Here is a 23,701-nt window from a genome sequence, read left to right as displayed (position 1 = left end):
ATTTGAAGTGTGAACTTGCCTCCCCATAAATATGTCCTAAAATGTTCCACTGCCCAAACACAACCCAAGGCTTCACGCTCTATTTGTGAGTAATGCCTTTCTGTTGGGGTAAGTGAGCGACTTGCATATGCCACTGGTTTGTTCTGTCTATTTTCTTGTCTTTGTAGCAATACTGCTCCAAGTCCTAAAGGATTCGCGTCACTGATCACTACTGGTGGTGCATCTAGTTTGGAGTATGCCAGACATGGTTCAGTTACAAGTGCTCTTTTCAACTCGGCAATGGCTTTCTCAGTTTCCGATGTCCATTCCCACTTCTGTCTTTTCCTCGTTAGTTTTCTAAGAGGTTCTGATATGTCTGCATAATTAGGAATAAATTTCATCAAAAATCCACAAGTTCCTAAGAATGAGCGCAAAAGTGCAACATTCTCAGGTCTCGGCGCACTGCAAACATGCATAGTTGAATCAAGAGCACTTAAAAGATGCAAAAAGTTTCAAATAAAACAGAATTGAAAGACAGTCGAGTAAGGAGGTAGAAAAAAAGCACTTCCCCGTCTGGGAATTAACCACCGTCGCACGTGTGACTGGATACAAAAATAATAGATTAATTTGTGCCCAGTCTCTTGAAGCTTCAATGCGATTATTTTTCCTTCCTTATTTCTTCATTCCCATGCATTTACTCTATAGTAGAGGAAACGCGAAAGTGGGAAACTGCAGGCATTCGTCGTGAGTGGTGGATTGTGATCAGTGAGCATCTGGACAAGTCTGTTCCATTACCTTTTCCATTGGGGATGTAGCACAGCGGTAGAGTGCATGCTTTGCATGGATGAGGTCCCTGGTTCAATCCCTGGCATCTCCAGGTGCTTTATATTCACATCGCAATCTTCTGTTGAGTGAGAACTCTTTGCTCGTGTTCAGAGAGAGCCAGGTTTACACAATTAAATGCAGGCACACTCGACGTGCTGCAGAGTTGCGCTGCTGTTTTAAATGTACCTCATTTAGTTCTGTTAAATCTTAAATTATTTGAACTAATAATTTAGTTCAAATTCAGGAAATCCAGAGATTGCTTCACACTTGTGGCTGTTGCAGAAAACACCTGTTGAAACTCACCCGGGATTTCCTGAGAGATCATTCAGCGAGCGAATCCTCCTTCTGAACTCCACACTAAACTGAAAGCTTCACGAATTCCTCACTGCGTGTCCTGTACTGTTACAAGTGCTTTCGTGTAGATGTGAAACACTCCATAAACACACTTTGAACTTTTTCCATTTGTTAAGGAAAATGCAAAAGAGCATGACAAGTATTGATCGTATAAAATATCCATGGCACAACTCGAGAAAGTACTGAAGGACTACACATCGACTTTTGATGATTACAAGAGATTCAAGAAACACAATCGTCCGCAGCTGGGTTTGGATCCTGAACTCTAGAGTTAAAAGAACATAAGCAAAGGATATGACCAATAAACTCTCTGAATTGCCTTATAGTTTATGAAATAAAACAATTTCTTAATAAATTCTAACTGTTGATAGACGATTTATTGAATTTTAACAAAATCACAATTACAAACTTTTTCGGTTAAACTTTTATTCACATACTCTAACATAAATAAACGTTAGTGTCTTCCGGTGTGTGAGCCAATTTCTCCAACAAATATTTGTTAGTCTGTCGAGCTGTGCAAGGTGTTAAGAAATAGAATTTCGAAAAGACAGGCTCCCTAAGCTTAACATCAAGGCTGTTTTCTCTACAGAAATGCTCTTTAAATTTCAGCACTGTTGCAACTCCCTTTATAAAGGGTGTGCACACGTATACAACCAAGTCATTGAAATATTTTTTTAATTATTGTTCCAAAAAACGTTCCATTTGTTTTCTTTTTAATGTTGTTGATTAAAAGATTTTATTAAATGAGAAAAAAATCTGAATGTGAAAAAAGGTTAAATGCTATTGAAAAAAATCAGTAATGTGAGGAAAGATGGATTTTAGGAGCCCCTTACCTCCCCATGTCATGCTGTATTTCTCACTCATTCTACTGGGAGTGGTGCCGTCGCTTCTGGATAAAGTCTGTCAGTGGTCATTCCAGATGGGTCAGGTATGACTGCTCTTCGGAACAAGAGACAGGTGACTTGCGAGGATCCCGACAGTGTCGACCTTCTTTCAGAGCCTGGATAGCTCAGTCGGTAGAACATCAGACTTTTAATCTGAGGGCCCAGGGTTCAAGTCCCTGTTTGGACAGTTGTGCCGTTCTTAAGTCTATTGTGAATGTCATTCTAAATAGTCTTTTATCTTTCACTCTTCTAGCTGTACTGTGGTTATTTTAAATGTCCATTACTTGTATTTACAGTAGTGTATTTAGCGTTTCATTTCACAAACCGAAAATGTTCAAGTAGATCTTGTCACTCTACTCACGTAATCATCTAAATTAAATCACAGTAGAGTACAGAACACGCAGTGAGGAGCTCACACAGTGAGTACTCTTGAATACGACAAGAGGAAAGGCACACTGCACATCTGCAGAACATCACGTCCGAGTTTACAGTGACAGCAGAGGTTGGAAGCGACGTAGTTTTTTAATACTCGCTCGCTGAACGATCTCTCAAGAAACCTCGGTGGAGATTTAACGGGTGTCTAATAATCACGTTCAAAAAGATGACGATAAGTTTTTTTTAACTAGGTAGCCTTAATGGCAACACGGTGTGAGTAGATCTTAAAGCAGCTGCAGAGTACCCGTAATGGCAACACAGTGCTTTGAGTTCGGCTTTTCTTATTTCTTCTGCAGAACCAGTGGAATCGGAATATACTGATCCGCATAAGAAGCGCTTTCGGTTTCTGATCATTTTTATTGAGCGCTGCTCTAAGTACCACAGGCAAGATGACTGGTGGTCTAAGGCGTTGCGTTCAGGTCGCAGTTAACCCTGGAGACGTTTGTTAAAATCTCACTTCTAATAAAGAGGTCTTTCTCGTTAGAGTAGAAACGATAGAAGCCTTAAGCGGGAAACAAATCACAACATCTCGCATTTCACGTGTTTAATGTTAACTGTCTCAGTGGTTGCCTCGGTGATTGATGGCTCTTCTCCCTCGCAAGGTGACGGCAAACTTCTTCAGAGAGGGAGTCTCCCACGCACGGCTTTTCTTTATCAAGAGCTGAGACAACAGAAACAGACTTCCAACTGACATGAATTACTTCTTGAGCGTTTATGACTGTCTTTAAAAGCTGAGAGCAGGTGAAAAAGTCTTTGGAAATGAGGCAATGACTGCTGACAGTAAACAGAGCTGACGCTCAGCAGCAGACAAGCGCTCCTCGTTAGTACAGTGCTGAGTACCCCCTCTTGTTGCGCTGGAGACTGGGGTACGTTTCTGTGACAGGGCGCTGGTTTAATTTTTTAACAACCTGAGTTCACTTAAAAAAGTATGTACTGTGTACTACGTTTCGGACTAGATAGTGCGGTAGAATATGGAGATCATCTCCAGCTTTGAGCTCAACTGCAACAAGAAGTCATGCTAAATGTAGTATAGTGAGTAGACATCGCCAGACAACAGAACGAGAGAGTAGAAGGTGGGAATATATGGTGTAAGGGCGTGATCTGTGTAGTTAATAAAATAGTTAAAATAATATAAAAACGTCTCTAAATTTAGATACACAACATTTATGGCGACGAGAGATGAGTGCTTGACGGACTCAAAGCGAGCAGAACACTGCAGATTTTAGTATCGGGGCTCCCGTGCAGCGGATTTTCGCCAACCTCCCTGGAGAAAAAGGTACACATTAACAGACTGTAGCTGCCTTAGACGCTTACTTTACACCGCGGAGAAAAGTGGTTTTGGAACGGCATAAATTTAGGCAGAGAACTTAGTCTCAGGACGAATCTGTTGATGCTTTTGTGACTGCACTAAGAGAACTGGCTAAATCTTGTGACTTTGGAGTATTGGAAACTGACATGTTAAGAGATCAACTTGTGGAAAAATGTGCACCTAAGAGACTATAAATTGCTGCAGGAGGAAGGGCTGACTTTAGAAAGAGCTCTTACAGTCGCTAGAATTCATGAAGCAGCTCAAGCAGAATCAAGAATGCTTTCTGACCACAGTGACAAAGTGACACTGAACGGGGCGCTCGCTCAAAATTTACAAACAAAAGCCGAGCAGCAGGACGCAGTCATGCTAGAGAAATAGAAGAACAGGGGACGGCTGGCATTACATGTTACAGGTGCGGACTAACAACGCACAAAGCAGATGAATGCGGAGCGTGAACAGCAAAATGTCTACACTGCAAGAAAACAGGACATTGTGCACAAGTCTGCAGAACATCACGTCCGAGTTTAAGGACAAGTATCCCTTTTATTGTTGTTGCTGCCTCCAGTTTACATTTGGCGATGTAAACCAGATTCAGAAAAAAATAATTTGAACAACCTTATTCCCATGCTTCCTCGAAGGCGCGGTGGCCAAGTGGTAAGGCGTCGGTCTTGTAAACCGAAGAGCGTGGGTTCAAGCCCCACCCGTGCCTGTTTCATTTGTCACCGCTTTCCTTCAGTTTCAAAGTCTTAAAAAAACTCGCAATGTAGGGATCTCAATAGTAAGAGAACATAACTGTCGCCAGTGATTAGTGTTCCTGCATATCCTGCCTTGTTTTTTAGTCGACAAAGCTTATCTTTCTTCACACCCATCTTCCGAATGATCGCCTCAGCATTGGGAAGGAACGTGCGCTTGGTACAGCCCCCGACTCCACGGTCTGATCACAAATAGATCGGGTGAGCTGTCAGTCCAGGTTGGAAGTTACGTTCGTAAGCACTTAAAATCTGATTTAGGAACGAGAAGACCATGCTTTTTTATACGAGTAAACGATAAAATAATATACTGCCTGCAAGACTATGTCAAGTTCAAGTTCAAGTCCAAGTTTATTGTCATTATACTCATACACAGGTATATGGTATAACGAAATGCTATTTAGCTAGCTCTCGGACATAAGTAGTACAAAGAAAAAAACACAGCAACAATACAATTATATAACAGAAGAAAGACAACAGCCGATGTGCATAAAACAACAACAGGCAGTATGCAAAACAACAAAAAGGTAACAGGTTATGTGCAAAAACATGCATCAAAAGAATGAAATAAAGGGATAGAAATGATGGGGAGTGAGCTTTTGACATGTATGGGAGAGGTAGATTTTCAATGTGTGTTTGGGTTTTTGGTAAGAAAGAAGGCACTGTGAGTTTCAGATCATAGGTGAGAGGTGAGGAGAGAGTGAGAGAGGCTGGGAGTTTAATAGTTTGATAGTGCGGGGGTAAAAACTGTTTCTGAGTCTGGTAGTCCGGACCCGAATGCTCCGCTACCGTTTTCCATGTCATGCTAAACGCCACAAATTGTGTTCGTCCAGTCGTATCAATCGTCCTAAAATTACGGAAAATCGGATGCGACTGGTGCAATCAGCACACATTTTTTCAGGATAGTCGAGCGGTTTAAAACAGCAAATTCACAGCTTCGTGTCTTTTAAGCTTTGTGTTTCACTCTCCAAACAGAGGCACGGGTTTAAATCCCACTTCCGACAGTCAGGCGTTTTACCCTGTCTTTTTTTACCTGCCTTTACACTGTTTCAGTCTTATTGTGCTCACTGACAATCACAGTACGAGGAAAACAGAGAAACTGCTTAGCAAAAACAGGGACAGAAAAAAGCTTCGTAAACACGTGAATGTGGTTAGCAGCAGTAAGGTATGCATTCAAACGTTTAAGGCAGATTTATAAAAGCAGCAGAAGAAAGGTGCAGCCTTTGTGAGAATTCGCAGGTTTTTATGCTGCTTGGACTTCTTTCAAGCCTATGAAGTGACCCCCGTTTTATTTTCATTTTCAAACTTCAGAACCGAATAACAAAAAGGTTTCATGTGTGACAGCATTCCGTTGCAAATACCGGTTCCACGATGTATTCAGCGACGGGAATTAAATATTTTAGTGCTGGCTCAAATGCGAGGAATTTCAGAAAAACCCGGAAAAGCAACGCTTGCAGTAAATGACAAATTTAAAGCGTGTAGTCAGCATGAACAGAACAATGCAATGCTCTGTAAAAACGATCTGGAGCCGCAATTACTCTTTTATCTCGGGCAGTTCATTCCGATACGATGTTTCCGCAGAATAAATGAAATGCCAACTCCAAACATGTTGTTGCCATTATTGTTACTCCTGCTGCTGTAGTCTTAAGTTTTAATCAGTGGGTATGTAATGTTGTAAAGGGGCTGGACTACTTTGTTCAGTCCAAATTCCATTATGTGAATTTATGCTTTTTTAATATAAGCATTAACAATACAATGCGTGCTCAAAAACCGTTACTTATTAGCTTAAGAAGCGGCAGTGTTTTGACAAAGTGTGGTATTCGAACAGAAAATGCTGAAGTGTTTAATACTTGCTTGTGAGCAGATCTCCCTCGATTTAGACAAACTCTTGTTCGGCCGATGATTTCATATCAAAATCTGAATCAAGTGGAAAGAAAGCTGAATTACGCTGGGTACTGGGTATCACTGTTACGCCATCAGGTCATGCTAGGAGGATTGGGGGATCAAATTGACACAGAGGGACCCAATGTGGGGGCTGAACCCACAGTTCTGAGATTAAGAGATTCTTGCTCTATGGACTGCGCCTATATAACTCTTGTGCTACAGCAGTAATGTTTCTGGGTGTGGATGAACATGACATAATAGGTTGACAGCAGGAACACGTGGCCCACAGGCAGTGACAGTATCGCTATCACATTTGGCTGCAGTATATTGTGTTGAGAGCAGCAATAACGTTCCTGCAGAGATGGGAGTGCCTTTAATACAGCTTTTTTAATCGGACAGAGTAACAGGAACTGACCTAAAGTTTCGGCTGTGGATCCATCTCCACATGGGGGAAAGAGACAGTAAAATTGCGATGAAGAAACAGAAAGATTTGTGCTCGCTGCAAAGTAGGAAAGAGGTGGTCAGACACATAAAACAGCTTGGTGATAATTTGCAGCGACAGTTTTATGTTATTTAGTACACGATTTCTCTTCATGTTCTTTAAGATGTGTAATTTGTATGTTGGTTGTATGAGAACATGTTCTTCTAAAGTCCTGTCAATTGACAGAGGAGAGCTAGCTGGTGCAGTCGAACAAATCCGTGTCATATTTTTAAAATAGTTTAGCTAATGAGCAACGAGAGTATAAATGAATTCTCCCACCCTCCATTCGAAGATAAAACTCCATGTGCGAGTCTAAGTTTCCTTGAAGCTACTGATGTTCGTCATTATTGGACATTCCCGGTGATATTGATTAAGGAGCTCAATTTTTACTTGTTGTAGTTCAACATGTGCAAAACATTCGTATCCCCTGCAAATATCGGCAAGGTCAGTGATATTCTCAACAATTTGTGCCATTGCAATTCGTGCAATTCATGCCATACTTTTTCGAAATGTATTCTGACATGCCAGGATCATATTTAAAAAACTGGTGCCTTAAAATTTCTTGGACTTCAGGATTTTGATAGTCTGTTACATTGTCTTTCACACGTCGGTGTCAGAACTGTGAGACATTTTCATAATCGGGGGGAAGGCCGTAGCAATAAGCAGAAAGTGCATTCACCTTTTCTCAGTGTAAATCCGTGTTGTGGTGAGTTTTTAAAATTGGTTTGCGATTTTCTGAAATATATTCCATACAAAAATATAATTTGGACAGTCGCTATTTATTTGGATATTCCCTTTCAGTGAAGATGTCTGCAGTATTCCAGCCGGATTAGTACTGATCGAAGAGAGCCATCTACAGGCGAAAGGCGACATAACATCACAGCAGCACCATTTAAGGTGGAACGAAAAACACGCATAAGAAGCTGGCGAATAAGAAGCCAACTTAAGCCTCGTAGCAGACCCTGGGAGGCACGCTCAAAATAATCATCTTTCCCAGTACTTCAGAGTCATATTTAGATCGCTTTACTGCAATTTTATTTGACTGATGGGAGATGTGAAGCCATCGAACCTGTACTGCGCTTTCACATTGAAATTGAAGCCATTTCTCATGCTTTCTCTCAGTGTCCGGGCTGCAATTGCGTGTAAAGAAGGCGACTTGAAAATGAAACGTGTAATCACTTTACAGAGGGTCTTCACGACGGGGTGCGTCAGCTAGTTCTCCATTATTGTCAGTTTACTGGACTTCTGAAGAAACCTATCTACAATGAAGATACAAACTGCACGGTTTAAGGCACATGAAGATAAATCTGTTTGCTGATTGACTCAAAACATGTCGATACAAATAATCTGCCAGGCTGATTTACTTGTCCGACCACCTCCCTCCGTCCCCCTTTGCTGTTAGCACAATTCTTTCAGTTTCTTTTCTTGTATTTTCCTTGCTATTTTATTGTTCCTTTTCCCCAGGTGGAGATGGATCCACAACCGAAACCGTTTTCACCCTGTGTTTCTGCACCGTCAGTCTGTATGAAGAACAGAAGTTGCACAGCTCCAGTGGCGCAATCGGTCAGCGCGCGGTACTTATACAGCAGTGCACAGCAGAGTCATGCCGAGGTTGTGAGTTCAAGCCTCACCTGGAGCAGTGTCTTTCTCTACTGAGCGCAACTGTCGAGTTTAGATACTCTTAGATATTTGATGGAGATAAATTAACATCAAACGAACAAGTAACGATTTATTTCGAGTCACAATCAAAGAAGGCTCCACAGCTGAAACGTTGTGTTTACCTCTATTTTCAGCATGGAATAAACCTATACTTTTCCATTTGCAGCCCACACATGCTGTGATGCAGCTCCCTACTTAAATTACTATCAGCTGTATACCTCCAGTTGACCTGTACACAAATATATGAGAGGGGTCTACTGAGACGAGAGGAGCACTGAAGACTTGATAAAGCTCTCGCATTAGATTATGTGTTTATGTTGTTCCCCAGATTTGTTTTAATGTTCTTTTTCTTTTGAAGTTGTTGTGTTTGGTTGTTTTTTTATAGTTGCTAGACAACTACAGGGATTTACCTAGGTTCCCGTAAGACTTCTCGTTTTGTGTTTGTTGTGTTTTCGGGTTACAACAATTTTTTTTTTCTATTGATAGGACCCCACGCATTACTGTGGGACTAGTTAACTTTAGTTCATACATTGTACCTGAAATTACCACATAAACTACTACTGTACTCTGTTTTCCTTTTTTTTAAAAAAAAGGCAAACCTAATGTTTGTTTCTCCTTGCTTCTGATTGGTAGCTACAACGGGTCAGTTGCAACAAACTGGCTGCTGAAATTTGTCAGCAGCTCTGTAGCAAACCTGTTTTCAATTGCAACAAACCTAAAATAACAACTGCTCCCCATTAGATGTTACTAAAGTAGGAGACTAAGCAGACGAAGTGGAACAATAGATTACATTGGAACTGTCCTGAATGTAGTGGAAATAATATCGTCATTAAGTAATGAACAATTGCTTTCCAGACACTACAATTATTCACAAGGAATTTTATCAATACATATTTTATTAATAAAAGTGTAATATCTTAATAATGAAGTTTAATGTTATCTATATTAGTAGCTGTATTACAGGTAATGCATGCACAGACTTTATTATACTATAATGAATTTTCAGGTATCCCGGGGAGAGAACTGAAATGAAGGAAATACATATTTAAAAGGGGTGTAAGTCTTAAATGTGTTCGTTCACATAGGGGTGTTAATTGAATAGATTTGTTGTAATATTATTTGACTCTACACTTCTGTTTCTCAGGAGACAGCATTAATATCGGGGATTTGCGGATACAGATAATAAGTTGTACTATACAGGCAAATGTATGGTTACCTTAATGAAAAAAACTCTTATCATTAACCTTTTCAACATTATTATTTAAGACAGTCTTTCAGAACAGTATTCTCGTATTAGTGGCTATAGTCTAATGATAACGGTGGTGAAACAGGTGAAATGTGCGGAAAGAATTGGAGATGGAACAGGAGACTCATCCAATCGATAGAAAGCTTGGGTAGGACTGCACAAACACGATGCCAGTACTTAGTAGCGTCATTTAAAAAAATACGTGGTTTAACAATATCAACTGCTCTTCTGTGAGCTCAGCTCCACTACTAGTAATACATTGCCCAAATTTTCAAATTAGATACATGTGTTTTCTACATGTATATAATTGGTACTTTTTTTGTTTTAACTGATTTAAAATATAATCTTTATAAAACAGACAAAGGGTTTATGTGTCGCGCATGAAATTCACACACAAGTAAGGAAAGATATCGCGCTTAGGAAGAAATCCAGAGTGCAGACGCCGGCGATTGAAAACAACCACATACAGCCTGTATGTGCTCTACCACTGAACTAAACTTCTGACAACTACTGTATCTTTATCTGCAGCACTTTCTTTTAGGAAGAGTGAGGAGTCTACAAGCCTAGAAAATAAGACAACTAAGTGAAAGATAAATTTTCACTTCTTGATTAAAGAACATAAAAAACACCTTTCTTCCAGCCAGATTCAAACCAGAGAGAAAAGAGTTCCCAGCTGTTTCCACTATATTCCTCCGCTCTTACAACTGAGTTATCGAAAACACAGGAAGCCCACCTTTTGTCTTACATAAAGCACAATGTAGTGCAGTGGTCCTATTTATTTAAATCCCAGTTCGAAATCAAATCTCATTCCCATAGTCCTGTTTAGTTTGAATTTAAGCAGTTGTAGCAGCAATACTTGGTAATAAGACAGAATTAAGCGTTGCTGTGCTTTCCTAAATGAGGCCCCATCTCACTCTCCATCTCTGTGGTGCAGCCACAGAGAAAGTATTCATGCAGGCTGATTTAAGATATTTTCTTTTGATAAGGGACAGCTCCCAAACAGGGATGCATTTAGATAAGCCTGGCTATCATGATCAATGGTCATCCATTGGCGCCTATCTGTCTAGGGAGTGCCAAATGGACATCTGGACTGCATTCCTAAGTGTCAGGAGTAAGTGACTCGTATCTCACCTTGATCAACCAATCAGGGATTTGCAGGGCGTGGTAACACCACGTGGGTCTCCAATGCCCGCCAAAATCTCAACCAATCAGCACACATCTGTGTCTTGGTTAAAAAGGGAGCGCAAGCTCAGATCGGGGCTCTCCTTGGCCATTTTCGCGCATCCTCAGAGACAATCACATGATAACTGCTGTTGTCTGCACTGGGACTTGGACTTTGTTCTAAGCGCGAGGCCGAGGATCCCATACGTACTCAGAATTCTACCAACGTGAATGCTCCGCTTGATCAACGGCAGCCTACAGTTGGACCCTCGTCGACAACCTGAATAGCTTATTCAGTAGCAGCGCTGGTCCGGGAACGAACCAGCTTCTTCCCGGGCAAAAGAGTGACTTGTGCGGACTCGCGGTCACACTCTGTGCATAGATACTTTCTACTAGCCAGCTGGACTGCTGGTAGATCCCCTCGGAGCAATGACTGCCCTGCGCGTCGCAGTTAGATTCCTCCGCCCGTCCAACTCCGAGCTGCACCTCTACTGGTTGGCCGGTAGCCAGAGGACGCCGGGACAACGCCCATTGGACAACCACTGGAACCAAGGCTGCAACAGAGCCTGTCAGCTGGTTTGGTGTTCGTGCCGGGAAATTCCAAATCCATACACAGTGGATAAGTAAACCCCATGTCCTACATTGCGTCTCGAGAATTCAATTGTACCTCAACACAAGTTGTTATCAATTTAATTCACGAGTATTGCATTTACTTCCGAGTTTAGAGTAACAGTGGGTAATAACGCTGATTAGCGATTTTGTAACCGAACGATATATATTGACATATATTCTCTGTTGTGTATCTCTTTGTGTTTGCATCTCTTCGAGATTATATACCTTGTATATTGATAATCCTCACAGTAAGGTCTGCCGCTTGTATCCAGGCAGACTGGTATATGTTTGGTGCACAATTTATATTAATAACTGTATCTCGTGTATTGAACATGTGTGTGTGCGTTGTTAGTTGTTCTGACGATTGATTTTCTAAAAACCACAGCGAACCACCTCGTGATTACTGCTACATGAATAATTGTCTCAGTAAACCCATCAAACCTGTACACAGCTAAGGAAGAGTAGCTCGGAAAATACCCAACTCAACAAGCGAGCGCATTGGTTGCTCTTGCTCTTAATGCAAGGAGCTGTTTTTTATTTCACATTCATCATTATTATCCAAAAACAGCTGCACAACTGGTCGCATTTGTGATTATGTCACTTCTCTGCAAAACTGGAAACTACTGTAGGTTTATGTAGCGCCAATACATTTAGCTGCTACTCCTGCTGCTACTCCTTCGTCCTGTTTTAAAAAAAAACATAAACAATTTTCTAATGAACAACTCATGAATTATTGCCAGGATCTATATTTAGCGTTTGGTAGTGATAACACTGCAGATATTGATTGAGTAGAAATTCATGATGTATTAACAGCTTTATCTGAAGCGAGAAGTCCTAGAACGCCATCTATGAAGTTTTAGGATTCATACCAAGAAATGCCTTTTATTTCCCACCCCAACTGCTGCTTTGGCATTACACATTATGTGAACATTACCAGTTTTGGTAGCTTCTGGGCACGATTTTTCTAAATTGAAACTTATTACAAAATTCTTGTAAATCAGGACTAATTTTAATATCAAATGAAATTACTACAGAAGAAAAGGCTTAACTGAAATATGAATAAGACTATGCAAGCCTAAAAAGTAGAACAATTCAATTTCTATAACTTATTTTTAATTTTTTTAGAAATTGGCTCACACACTGGAAAAGACTAACGTTTCTCTTTGTTAGAGTATGTGAATAACAGTTTAACCCCAAATGTTTGTAGTTGTGATTCTGTTAAAATTCAATAAATCGTCTATCAACAGTAAGAAATTATAAAGAAAGAAAAAAAATGTTTTATTACATAAACTATAAGACAATGAAGAGAGTTTACTTCGCTTTTTTTCTTTTGACTTATGCGTTCAGGATCCGAACCCATCTGTGGACGGTTGTGTTTCTTGAATCTCTTGTAATCATCAAAAGTCGTTGTTTTGTGCTTCAGTTTTTTCTCGAGTTGTACCATGGATATTTTATATGATCAATACTTTACATGCTCTTTTGCATTTTTCTTCACATACAGAAAAAGTTCAAGTTGTTCATATCACTGTGCTGCACATTTACGCTGGACCACCTGTAACAGTAGAGGACACGCAGTGAGGAATTCGTGCAGCTTTCAGCTCAGTGCGGAGTCCAGAGGGAGGGCTCGCTCGCTGAATGATCTCTCAGGAAATCCCGGGTGAGATTCAAAAGGTAAACCTGGCTCTCTATGAACACGAGCAAAGAGTTCTCACTCAACAGAAGATTGCAATGTGAGTACAGTAATATAAAACACCTGAAGATGCCAGGGATTGAACCCCGGACCTGTGGAGCAGTAAGTGACTTGTAACGCTGACATAAGAAATACTTACATAAAGTGCTTTTACTGACCATATTACAAATCACAGGAAGTAAGGTCTTAAAACATTGGGCAGTAGTGGGATTTAAACCCACGCCCCTGAGAGAGTGGAGCCTAAAATCCAGCATATTAGGCAATTCAGCCACACTACCTCTGGCCCCTTCTCCTTTCCTCTCGTTGCTGAGTATAGGTGCCTTCATGCAATTGAGACAGTTTTGAATCCCAGCCAATACATCTCCAAATCTTTTCAAATGAATCTGTGATCTTGTAGCACATCCTCTGAAAGAAGCAATCGAAATTGGAAACGTCTTCTTCAACACTGAAAAGCTCAATTAGGACGAAGCAGTTGTACACAGGACAGCAGTACCGTATATGTTCTTGATTGATTCAGACTCGTTCTCAGTGGTTCTTGCTCACCAAATAACTTAAAAGCTGAGGAAGAACGCTACGAAAAATACTAATCAAAATACAAAATAATAATCATTATTAACCAGAAACAGCAGAAAAACTGGTCACATCTGTGATTATGTCGCTTCTCTGCTTCAGCAAGGTCAATAAAGGACTCTCTGAAAGTAGTAAAACACTGAAGAACTGCAAAACTGAATTCAAAATCATATTAGGAATTCTGAGTGATGCCTGCTGACATGCAATCCAATACGGATGTTGTCTTTAAATAAGAATTCTCTATGTTTCCCTGCCTTTTCCCTGGAGTGAAACTATTGGATTGAAGGAATTCTTATCATAGGTTTACAAGGTGCCGTTGATATTTGGATAAATCTATGAACTCGTGATTTTTATATACTTTAAATATCGGCCATATGCACAGAATAAAATGACAGTACTAATGATTTTTCCTGAGACGAAGCACAACTTATCTTTCCAAGACAGCTGATAAAGGCAAGCCAGTGGATACTCTAGCAGAACATGGAAAAACGTTCAGCTTTGTAACCAACAAATTCCCCATTTAGATCTGACATGTGAGGTATGCTTTATGATTGCTTGAAGTGAAACCCACAATCTCTTTGGAACTTAGACAAGTTATTTCTGATGGAGCCCTATGCGGAAAGACTTAATCAGCTCTACCCCTGAGGATGACTCGACTCGAAAATGCAGAACATTAACGTTTCACAGATAAAAGGAGCACAACCGACATTAAAATTGAGGGCGCATTGTGATTTGCACTGACTCAAAAGTGATCTTGGTAGACAAACTTCCCTGCTGAAGGTGGAAAAAAGAATTTGTGTTGAGAAGAAGAAACACTTTTTTCTCCCTGCTTTGATGTTAAGCTGATAAAGTAGCTTTTAACACATTGCTCCACTTGGTGGTTGTAACACAAAAACTCTTAGCAGCAGTGGGATTCAAACACACACCTCCAACAAGACTGGAGCCTTAATCCAGCACCTTAGACCACTCAGCCACACTAACCACTGTGTCCTGTCTCTTTGTCTCATTACTTGCCCGGAGGAAGCCGGGTGGCTTTTGCTCTTGTCCAACAGTGGCGTTATGACTATGGAACCGACTGCACCTGCTTTTTCTGAGATGCTTCCCCTCTCATGGTGAGATCTCGAATTCTTAAACACCTCTGGATAAAGTTCTTCTGTGGAGCAGGCTACAGACCTCTGCGTACAGCACCCTTGATGTTGTTTTATTTCTATAGCAGCACCCATCCGGAATTTGTTTTTGTTTTACTTTTTATTTGAACAACAAAATAGATTCAATATAAACAAGAGCACATATAACGTATTAATAGACTCGTGAGGGGCACATAAATAATACAATCAGACTTTATGGAAAAAAAAGTTAAACAAAGTATATTTCCTCAATTACAGGACAGCACAAACAGTTCTTAATGCAGAAATGGAAGCCTGTCTAAATTTTCCTTTCTGTTAAAGACATTTCGGGAATCACTTTTTTTGGGACACTGATTTTTCTCCTTTGGGGAGCTAAAGAAGACTATAGGGTGTGGCACAGTGGTAGTGCAGTTGATTCTAGCTCAGAAAGTTGCGCGTTCAAATTAGGTTGGGGTCAGCTAAGAGTTTTTCACCATCTGCTGGTGCTGAACCCAGACTTCTCACCATGTAGTTGAGTTCTTCTCAATATCTCAGCATCTCCAAAACATCATGTCCAACTTTAGAGACAGCTACATCAGACAATGAAAGTTTGAGACCACTTTATTATTACAGGTTCTAGCAAACCTGAAAGCTAAGGCGTTTCAGGCCACTTTTTTAATTAAAAAAGTGTCTGAAGCCTCTAAATAAAATTAGGCTTTTTTAATTGTGTATGAAATTCACTCCCATGGGCTCTGAAAGGGGAAATATACTGTTGGGATCCTCGCAAGTGAGGTGTCTCTTCTTGTGGTGAAGCACAGTCATACCTGACTTGTCCGGAATGACCCAAGACAGACTTTATCCAGAAGCGACGGCACCACTCCAAGTAGAATGAGAGAGAAACACAGCACGACACGGGGAGTCAAGAGGCTCCCACAATTCACCTTTCCTCACATTACTGATTTCTTCACTAACATTTTGACCGTTTTACAATCACAATGACCGTTTCACATTAAATAAGTTTTTAAACCATCAATATTTAAGAAAAAAAATAGTACATTTTTTTCCAATTATTAAAAAAAACATTAAATGCCTTGATTGCATAAAGTTTCACAGACAGAAGCAGCACGCCAGCACAACCAACATTAAAATGGAGGGCACACTACGATTTGCATTGACTCAAAAGTGATCTCGGCAGACGTCATTCCCTGCATAACGCAAAAGGTGGCAAACCGCATTTGGTTTGAGTGGACGCAAGAAAGTTTTTGTTTTCTGCCTTGATGTCAAGCTGACAAAGTATCTTTAAACACTTTGCTTAGTTTCTCGAGGGACTGCCAAAAAGCAGCTCCCTCCCCTTTGAAGTCAGTTGGAAGAGGGTCGGTTACCACTGTACTGTGTCTCTTTGTCACATTACTTGCTCAGAGAAAGCCAGGTGGCTTTCGCTCTTCTGGTCCGACTTAGTGGCATTACGACTGTGTAACGAACTGCACCTGCTTTTTTTGAGATGCTGCCATTCTCGTAGTGAGATCTAGACTTCTTTAACACCTCTGGATATAGTTCTTAAATGAAACAGGCTTCAGACCTCTGCGTACAGCACCCTTGATGTCATTTTATTTTTACAGCAGCCGCATCCGGAAAGTTGTGTCTTTTACGTTTTATTTGAACAACAAAACTACATACAATACAAACAAGAGCACATATAACGTATCAAGAAAATCTTCAGGGGCACATGCTATAATACAATTACACTCTATGAAAAACGTTTACACGACGTTAATAAAGATAAGGTCCGCACAGCTTGTTCTTACATTTCGAAAGAGTCCGTATATACCCCTTTACGTCTATTTTGAACTGTTCAAACGTAGGACTCTTCCCAGACCATTTCACTTTATACCACATTCCTAAATGAGGATGCATCTCCCGTTTTAGAACTATTTTGGGCGGTATGGCTTATACAACACACCCACAGTATTCTAATGGTGGACTGCAGATCTGTGCTATAGTTCAGTCGAATTCGAAGGATCCAGCAATCGTACTGGATTTGACTAGGATTCTGAAATGTCACTTGCAAAAGTATTCAGGTTTGCTTGAACCTTTGATAAAAAAAAGTGATCTAATCTGAAACTACCCATTTTACAATCTCTGAGGTAGTTGTCACTAAACTCGGACGTGATGTGGCACACATGTGCCGTGTGCCTTTACTTTTCTAAAAAACTGGTATCGGGAAAAGTTTCTTAATATTTCTTTTGATTAGCATGCAAGAAAATGTGATCATTACCTATGGAATTTCCCGCCAGCGTGGAGCTTGAATTCACAACCTTGAGATTTAGTGTTCAAGAGTCACAGAAGAGGTCGGCCTGCTCTTCAGTTTGCCAACGATAAGCTCCGGCAGTGCTCCTCTGTAAAGCAGCTTGTTTGGATCGGTTATGTGGGACGGCAAATACTAAGATCATTTGCAGTGCACTCAAAAAACAGATGAAGAAGGTGTCACAGTAAGGTGAACCCAAGGGCGAGGGATGTTCCTGCTTCGTGTACATCTACACCACCTAGCAATACAAACGGGGTGCTAGGGCCCCTCTACATTACCACAGGCTCTGTTTGTCTCCCAGAATCACCAATGCACACACAGACCAGCGACAAGCATTTGTATTGTATAAGTGCCCTTTTTATTTTCCAACTACATTCACATTCACTGTCACCCAAAAACACAACGAAAACAGAATTCACAGCAGCAAAAGGTCCTTCCCAGGGTCAAAATGAATACAGAGGGGCAGCAGTCTTTTCTGTAAAATACATGAGAGAGGTTACTCGATCGTCTCTACTTAGTACCTGTAGTCTCTGATGGCCCACTTTGAGGAGAGGGGTATCGCCCAGTCCTATTTCCCCAGTCTCTGTTCAGGTAACAATAGAAATCCTCTGCGACTATATTACATTCCTCTCAGTTTGAATCGGCTAACTGTGCCAGTTTCCTTGTTCCTCACCTTCAGGTGTTAAAAGTCTCTGTACAGTACCTCTGTTCCAATGCCAATGTCTCTCGTTGTCGTCAGTTACTGAACCAGTAGATCCTTGCCTCCAGGTATTAGAAGTCTCTGCAGAGTTCCTCCGGGGTCTTGCACTCTGCAGCGGGGTCTTGCACCCTGCAGCTTCCTTGTGCTGCCTGTGTCGTCTCCAGGATCCAGTGGGAATCGGGAGCCCCCTCTGTTCTGTCTCAGGTCTTTTTTATCCCTCTCCTTAGCCAATCCCTTTCAGGGGGGTTTCCACTGTCCCTGTCAGAATCAGGTCTGCCCAGTATTTTTCCAGGAGGAAGCTTGTGTTGTTTGAGGAATGTGGGAGTGCTGAGCTAGGTGTCATGGAACCTTATCAGTTCACCCCTTGGTCTGGCTAAAACTGGCTCAGCGACTCCTCACACCTCCAAGTCTCGATACCTAATTGCTCCCTGAACGACTTGGGTTTGACTGTTTTTACTGACTGTTCCTGTATTAATTGGGACAACTGCAGTCACCCCCTTGAGTGAGAGGCAACATTGACACCATCCTGGAATTCAACATAACCTAATCAATCACAGCCTGTTTCTGCCTCAATAACCCACACCCTGTAACACAAATCAACATAACCCAATCAATCCCAGACCGTGACTGCCTCAATGACCCACATCCTGCGACACAAGCTTCACCTGGAGCACAATGGCTGTGTTTTCAGCTACGGAAACTTCCTGTTGACAAGTCGGTGTTTGTGTTGCTTTTTCTGCTCAATGGAGCTGTATTAATGCAGGCACACGTGCTTCCACGGCAAGTTATTTTATTAGTGCTCACAAACCAACACACTGCAGACACCTCTGATACTGTCACTGCTTGTGGACCCCGTGTTCCTGCCGTCAGCCTACTATACCATGTTCATGCACATCTAGAAATATTACTGCTGTAGTACAGGAGCGAAAGACGAAACGAAAGCACATCCAGTTTAAAAAGGCACATCTGTCAACTGCTGAACTTCACAAGGATGGGATTCACACCCACATGTGCAGAGCACAATGGATTAGTAGTCCATCGCCTTACCACCCCACCACCTCATCCCAGAAGTTAGCCTCCTGACATGAGTTAGTACTCAAGATGGTCGTCTTTCCTCTACTCAAGGATCATTTTCCTCTTCCACCTGCGATTTCACCATTTTCCTTGAAGATGTCAAACATAAAAAGCATATTGAGCTCCTTGGACTTGAAATTACCAGATAAAAGCCATTTCTCATCACTTGCTCAGCGAGCAGGCGCAGCGCACACAGAACGCAGGTATCTCAGAGCGGTGTGTCTAAGAGGCTGTAAAAGGATAGTGCTCTGTTGGTGCTGTGGCTTAGCTGGTTAACGTGCATGTCTAGTAAATAAGTTTCTGGGTTCAAATCACCACAGTGCTTTTCTCCTCTCTTGCCATGCAGAGTTGGTCATTGTGGACAGCAACAGGTGTCTGCCTTAACTTTAATGGAAGTGTTCATTTCTGGAACAACTTTTTTAAAAACAAATTCCACACATATTGTGATAGATAAAATACTAATCTTCCCTGTCAGTGCAGAATAATTAGTGCCAGCTGGCATGAAAACGACAAAAAAAACATTTTTGTCTTTAGCGTAAAACCTGTGAATGTAGAAGAAAAGATGACGAATGTCAATTTTTATGGCACCGTGAGCTTGTCCTTCAGTCAAACACGTAGGTAATTCAAACACACCCAGAGATGCACTTTGAATTAGCTTTGACCTAAATACTATCTACTCCAGATGTGATTGGGCCTCTTTCCACATCCTGATATATGCAGAGAACACAAGCTTTTGGCACGAGTGAATATAAATGTAAACATAAATACTATTCAATATATCGGAATTTTGTTTACACCGTTAAACACCGGGAGTGCAGAACATGATAAAAGTGTTCTTTAAACAAAAAGTGAAAATAGTGAATATGTCTTTCACTTAGATGTTCATTGAATGCTCAGTAAACGATAAAGCAGAGGCTCGTTTTGTGAATTCTCCTCGCATCAGATTGTCTTGCTTCGACCTTTAAATTGTACACTGTGTAGACCCTTCACTCTCCCTAACTCAATTAAAGAGCTGCAGGCAAAAGTGCCTATCAGTTTAGTTCAGTGGTAGAGCACTTGCATCTCGTGTATAAGGCTTTGTTTTCTACTGCCACTCTGGATTTCTTTTTAAATGCAACATCTTATCTGTGATTGTCTTTCATGTGACATCCCCCGTGTGTGAATTTCAGCATGACACATAAAATCGTTTGAGATGCTATTTTTAAACAGACCAAACGAAAGACCTAGTAGCTAAATACAAGTAGAAAACACATGAATCTAATTGAGAAAATTTGGACTGGAGCGATGTATAGTATTGTAATGGTTGGGGGTTCAGGTGGGCACCCTTGCCATTGCCACTTAAGTCAGCCCCCCACCGTCGGGGACTCAAACCTGCGACCGCCACCATAGCTCAACAGGGACCCAGCCGCTTGAGCTTAGGGACGGACTCCCTTTAGTTCAACAGGCTGGGTCCCTGTTGAGTGATGCCAGAGGTCTGGGTTTGAGTCCCTGACGGTGGGGGACTGACCTGATGTGGCAGTGGCGAGGATGCCCATGTGAACCCTGGAGCGTTACATTGGTGTCAGCAGTGGGATGGGATAGCCCTTTGCTGAGGTTGGTGAGTTAAGCGGGGGAGAGTGTAACGCATACGGCCACCATTGAGTGTGTAAGAGCCGGCTTACCAGAGCGGTGATGTCACTGCCCTTCCCTGTAATAGCAGGGCCACAGCCGCAGGACTGAAGGGAGATTGCTCTTTAGCTCAACAGGCTAGGTCCCTGTTGAGTGATGCAGGAGGCCTGGGTTTGAGTTCCTGGTGGTGGGGGGCTGTTGTGAACACCGGAGTGCTACGGTATTACTAATAGCAGCACAAAGCTCACAGTGGTGGCTTTAGGGTATCAGAGCCAGTGGTGCAATGGATAATGTGTTTGACTTTGGCTCAGAAGATTGCAGGTTTGACTCCTCCCTGGCTCGTTAAGCTTTTAAACTACACTTCTCAGCGTACACAACCCTTCTATCGACTGGATGAGTCTCCCGTTACGTCTCCAATTCTTTCCGCACATTCTGCTTGTTTCACCACCGTTACTGTTGGACCACAGCCACAGAATCGAGGAGAGATACGGTTCCGATAAACTGTCTTAAATAATCATGTTGAAAAAGGTGACAAAGTTTATTTTTCTTTAACATAACCTTACATTTGCCTGTTCAGTTCAAGTTATTTTCTGTACCTGCAAATTCCTCAATTTTTCTGCTGTCTCCTGAGACAGACATGTGTCAAATCACAATAAGTAATACAATCTATTCAGTTAACACCCAGATGTAACAGAACACATTTAAGACTTACACCCCCTTTAAATATGTATTTCCTTCATTTCAGTTTTCTTACCTCCCCAGGATACCTGAAAGTTCACTATCCCATATTAAGGACTGTACATGCATTACCGGTAATACAGCTACTAATAAAGATATACATTAATCTTAATTATTAATAAATTACACTTTTATTAATAAAGACATGTATTCATCAAATTCATTGTGAATAGTTGTGGTGTCTAGAAAACAATTTTAGCTACAGTAAATATTTCAAGCAAGTGGTGCGTATGTTCGTTACTTTGTGACTATATTATTTCCACTACATTCAGAACAGTTCAAATGCGATCGACTGTTCCTCTACTGAACTACATAAACCCTGTGAAGAGGTGGTTTAAGTTAGTCTCCTACATCGGTAACATCTAATGGGCAGCATATGTTATTTTAGGTTTGTTGCAATTGAGAACAGGTTTAGTAGACAAATTTCAGCAGCCACGTTCGTTGCAATGACCCGTTGTAGGGTCATTGCCAATCAGCTGCAAGAAAAAAAAAACATCATTTGTGCCTTTATTTAAAAAAAAGAAAACAGAGTAGTAGTTTATGTGGTAATTTCAGGTACAATGTAAGAACTTAAGTTAACTAGTCCCACAGTAATGCGTGGGGTCCTATCAATAGAAAAAAAATACTTGTAACCCAAAAACACAACAACCATGATGCAAGAAGCCTTCCGGGAACCTAGGTAAATCACTGTAGTAGTCTAACGACTACAGAAAATAAAATAAACAAATACTTAAAGGAACAACTTCAAAACAAAAAGAACATTAAAAACAAATCTGGGAAACAACAAAAACAGAATCTAATGCGAGAGCTTTTTCAAGTCTTCAGTACCCCATCGTGCTCCCTTAGTCCCAGCAGACCTCTCATCTAAGAAGATATCTCTCATCTATCTGTGTAGAGATCAGCTGGGGGTCCACAGCTGATGGGAATTTAAGTAGTGACCTGCGTCAGCTGCAAAGGAAAAAGTATAGGTTTATACCATGCTGAAAGGAGAAGGAAACACAACGTGGACCCTTCTTCGGGTGTGACGTGGAATAAACCTTTACCTGTTCCTTTGATGTTAATTTAGACTGGATCTCCAGCAAACACCTAACAAGCTACAATCCCGTTAGATAAGGTGTTAAGGACGACCTATAAGTAACAGTATCTAAAGTGGACGGTTGCTTTCGGTAGCTAAAGACAGGCCACACTGCTCCAGGTGAGGCTCGAACTCACAACCTCGGCATGACTCCGCTGTGCACTGCTGTATAAGTACCGCGCGCTGACCGATTGCGCCACTGGAGCCACGTAGATTGCTTTCCCTTCACACACTGACGTTGCACAAACACAGGGTGAAAACGATTTCGGCATGTTTTCCGTCTCTCCGTGGGAGAAAGGGACAGTAAAAGAGCGAGGAAACTACAAGGGAAGAAAATGAAAAAATTCTTGAAGCCAGCTCCACAGAAGAACTATATTCTTTACTTCTCCTGCCATTGCAATTTGCGCACAGATTTTTTTTTCAAAATGTATTTGCCTTGATGGGAAAAAAAAAACTAGACTGTGTGCGCGGTGGCCAAGTGGTAAGGCATCGGTTTCGTAAACCTAAGAGCGCGGGTTCAAACCCCGTCCGTGCCTGGTTTGCGTGCCACGATATACCTTTATCTAAATCGTCAATTGTCTTGCAATGTAGAAATCTCTGTAATAATAAGAAAAGAAAAGTAGTTAATAATCCTTTGACAAAGTAACGGGCATCCTCCACTGCTTGTCAGGATGGCTGAGTTGTCTTAGGTGCCAGCCTCAAGAACTCAATCGTGTGTAGTGAGAGTTGTTATTCACAACCCGGATTTCTATGGAAGCCCTTTTCCGCCAGGGAGTAAAAAAAAAACCCGCTATGGTATCTCAGAATTCCGATTTAGCAACTCAGAATTGCGACTTAGTAACTCAGAATTCCTACTTTATATCTCACATTTGCGACTTCGAAATAGCCCATATTTCAATGTCTGTCCTTTTGTTATTGTAACGGATTCGGGTTGTAGGGCATGTGCCCTCGCAGCTCCCACCCTAGTTCGTGCCTCACTGCATTGGCTCGAACCCAGGTCTTGCCAGCTGAGCTAAAGAAGACCCTTTTAAGTAAAAAAAGACATACAATGAGATATCATAGCGCGTTTTTTTTACTCCCTGACGGAAACGGGCTTCCATAGATTTCCCTTCATGTTCATTAAGATGTTTAATTTGTATGTTGCTTATATAAGAACAGTTTCTTCAAAAGTTCTGTCAATTAACAGTGGAGAGCTAGCCGATGTACGTTTTCATGAAAACTCTCTTTAAGGCGATTACAAGTATCTTGAGCAAATCT

The 23,701-nt window shown here is 41.3% G+C and overlaps 4 non-coding genes across 4 annotated transcripts; 3 read left to right on the top strand and 1 right to left on the bottom strand.

The window, feature by feature from the left end:
- The first annotated feature begins 4,423 nt into the window (after positions 1 to 4,423).
- trnat-ugu (transfer RNA threonine (anticodon UGU)) lies at positions 4,424 to 4,495 on the top strand. The gene has a single exon. It is a non-coding gene; the product is annotated as a tRNA-Thr (tRNA).
- A 3,950-nt stretch (positions 4,496 to 8,445) lies between these two features.
- trnai-uau (transfer RNA isoleucine (anticodon UAU)) lies at positions 8,446 to 8,539 on the top strand. Its single transcript has 2 exons — positions 8,446 to 8,483; positions 8,504 to 8,539. It is a non-coding gene; the product is annotated as a tRNA-Ile (tRNA).
- A 14,017-nt stretch (positions 8,540 to 22,556) lies between these two features.
- On the bottom strand, positions 22,557 to 22,650 carry trnai-uau (transfer RNA isoleucine (anticodon UAU)). Its single transcript has 2 exons — positions 22,613 to 22,650; positions 22,557 to 22,592 (listed from the first exon to the last, which is right to left on the bottom strand). It is a non-coding gene; the product is annotated as a tRNA-Ile (tRNA).
- A 258-nt stretch (positions 22,651 to 22,908) lies between these two features.
- Positions 22,909 to 22,980, top strand: trnat-cgu (transfer RNA threonine (anticodon CGU)). The gene has a single exon. It is a non-coding gene; the product is annotated as a tRNA-Thr (tRNA).
- The last annotated feature ends 721 nt before the right edge of the window (positions 22,981 to 23,701 follow it).

Source organism: Lepisosteus platostomus, chromosome 5 (genome assembly GCF_059453375.1).
Source record: "Lepisosteus platostomus isolate fLepPlt1 chromosome 5, fLepPlt1.hap1, whole genome shotgun sequence".
Lineage (NCBI taxonomy): Eukaryota > Metazoa > Chordata > Actinopteri > Semionotiformes > Lepisosteidae > Lepisosteus > Lepisosteus platostomus.
This window is presented reverse-complemented; position numbering and strand designations above follow the sequence as displayed.